We start from the raw sequence: 3,130 nt of genomic DNA, 5'->3' as shown, positions 1-3,130 counted from the left end.
AAACACTTTGGACCTACAGCCACGAAATTGCTAAGCTTGTCAGCAACTGTACCCTTTCTTGTCTTTCTTTTTTCCTCTCACAAATCAGGAGGAGTTTATCCTCTCTAAGACCTGACCTGGCATCTTTGTCTAGAACCCATCTTCCTACTTCCGCATCAGCATTGAAATGTACTCAAGCCTGGCCCATCTTTCAGCCTCATAGTCCAGCCCACTCTTTGGACTCTCTCTCTCTTCTGCTCCAGAGCCAAATTTCTTGAAAGGATTGTGTATATTCATTGTCTCCATTTCCTTCCTCTTCACTCACTTCCTACAACTCATTTCCTTCTGGATTCTGACCCATTTTTCTACATAAACTTGTCAAGTTTACCAGTGTCTTTGTCTCTAAATCCAATAGGGTTGTTGAAATCTTTTCTTGTCTTGAACAGTCACCACTGCTAACCATTCCCGGTCGGCAGAACAATTAGACTAAGCACATGCTTGAAGTTCTTCCAAAAATCAAGGAAATAATGAAGAAATTTAGCCTCCATTTAGAAACCATTTTAATTTTGATATATGTATTGAATCATGCTTTATGAGTGGATAAATATATTACATATAATGATTTAATTTTAATATGCATATATAAATTCATATTTTTAATTTCCTATTGGAGAGAAAATACCATAATCTTTGAGTGTCTCTAAAAGCCCTGATCCAGCTCCCATGTCTTGGAACTCTCAATTACCTTTGGGACACCATCAATTCCCAGCTTCTCATGCACATCTCTGATTGCTGTCTCTTCCTCTGCAGGGACTTGAAATGCCGGTGTTCTCTGAGGTTCTATCCTAATCCCCCTTCTCTTACTCTGCCCACATTCTCTGGATGAGCATCCATATCTAAGCTTCAGGTTTTGTTTGTGATGATGCCTCCTATATCTACATCTGGGAGTTAGACCTCTTTCCTAAATTCTTTATCATAATATTTTACATATATATAATTCTATACTTAACCACCCAGTGGAAGCCACTGCTCAGATAGATATCTTGGAGATGATTTGAGCTCAGTGAGTCCTTGAATGACCTCAACTTACCTCTACAACTTTCTCCCCTCTTGGTGCTTGTTGTTTCAGTGAATGATGCTATAGTCCAGACTGGAAGCTCAGGATTCTGACCTAACTCCTCCTACTCCTTCATTGTCACAACCAATCAGCCATCAAGTCCGAGGACTCTGCTTCCTTCTACTCCTTGATTATGCCCATATCTCTCCCCAGCCACTAACACAGTGTTCCAGGCCACCATCTTTTCTCTTCTAAATTACCACAATAATCATCTTCTTGGTTTTTCTCCAGCCTATTTTTTTTTCCAGTTTAGAACCGGGATGATTTTTTAAAGCAACGTGACCCTGTTTCTCTCTGTGTAAAATCACTACATTTAAGATGACTTAGAAACCCTCCCATGGGTATCTCCAGACAATTCAACATTATTCAGTTCTTGAAAGAAATGATGTATCAAGCCATGAAAAGACATGGAAAAACCACCTTATTTTTTTAGGACATTAGTAAGTGACTCAGAGGTTAAAGCGTCTGCCTCCAATGAGGGAGACCTGGGTTCAATCCCTGGGTTGGGAAGATCCCCTGGAGAAGGAAATGTCAACCCACTCCAGTACTCTTGCCTGGAGAATCCCATGGATGGAGGAGCCTGATAGGACTACAGTCCACAGGGTCGCAAAGAGTCGGACATGACTGAGCGACTTCACTTTCACTTTCAGTAAATGACCGAAGTGACTTAGCACACAAGTGAAGTCAATATGGGAAGGCTGCATACTGGATGTTTCTAAACACATGACATTATAGAAAAGGTGAAACTATGGAGACAGTAAAAAGATCAGTGTTGGCCAAGGGTTAGGATTGAACAGGCGGAACACAGAGGACTTTTAGGGCAATGAAACTATAATGGTGGATACATGTCTTTAGACATTTGTTAAAATCCATAGAAGTATAATACCAAAAGTGAACCTGAATGTAAATTGTGGACTATGGGTGCTAATGTAGGTTCAAGGATTGTAACGAATCTCCCCCTTTGGTGCAGGATGTTGACAGAGCGGGAGGCCTTGCACATATGAGGACAGGGGTATACAGGAACTCTGTGTTTGCTGCTTAATTTTGTTGTGAACTTAAACTGCTTAAAAAAACCACAACCCTCCATGGTCTGGCTTTTCTATACCTTTTCAAAATAATCTCTTCTTCATTCTGCCCTTGGAGTCTTTTCTGTTTAATACGGAACTTTGTTTCCTTGAACTAGCCATGTTCTTGTTCATTTCTGAGTCAGCAGATCTCTTCTAACTTTCCTTCTTGTGGTCTTCTTGTCATTCTCCATTATTTATCAGACTTTATCATTCTTGCATTTTCACTTGTCTGTTTTCTTTGCCAAACTCCAAGTTCTGAGTCCATTTTATTCACTGTAGTATCTCCAGGGTTGGGCATATAAAACACTAAATGAATGGGGAATATATGGCTGGAACAATTTTATCCCATTCTTACCCAGACCTGACCCTGGTTTTGTTTTCAACTGTTCTTAGCTCTTTGTAAGAATGCACTCTAAAAAATAATAATCACAGGCCTAGGTTGCCAGATTTAATAAGGACAATGAAAGGTATAAGGCACTCAGATAAATTTGAATTTCAGGCAAATAATGGATAGTGTTTTAACATAAGTATGTCCCCTGATATGTAATATTTTTATAATGTTTAATTTAATATTTATATAACATTTGGGGACATTTGTATTAAAAATCTATTTGTTGTCTATAATTCAAATTTAACTGAGCTTCCTGTATTTTATCTGACAATTCTACTCAGGTCCCAAGAACTGTTTCCTGGTTACTGGAAACATTCATTTAAATGCAGATAATAGCTTTGGATAACTGCCTCCATGTTGAGTTCTCTTCAGTAAATTTCTGCGAAGAACTCACCTTTTCTCTTTTCAATTTTTTCAGTGCTTACAGAGGAGCATTTCTATCTCTCATAGAGAAAGTTTTTGCCATTTACTAGCAGGAAAGAGTTTTGCTTTTAAGCTGTGGCCTTGTATTTTGAAATGATATTATTATACATGTTATTCACATATCATCCGTTCAGTTCAATCACTCAGTCGTGT

The sequence above is a fragment of the Bos indicus genome, chromosome 17 (assembly GCF_029378745.1).
Source record: "Bos indicus isolate NIAB-ARS_2022 breed Sahiwal x Tharparkar chromosome 17, NIAB-ARS_B.indTharparkar_mat_pri_1.0, whole genome shotgun sequence".
In the NCBI taxonomy this organism is placed as follows: domain Eukaryota; kingdom Metazoa; phylum Chordata; class Mammalia; order Artiodactyla; family Bovidae; genus Bos; species Bos indicus.
This window is presented reverse-complemented; position numbering follows the sequence as displayed.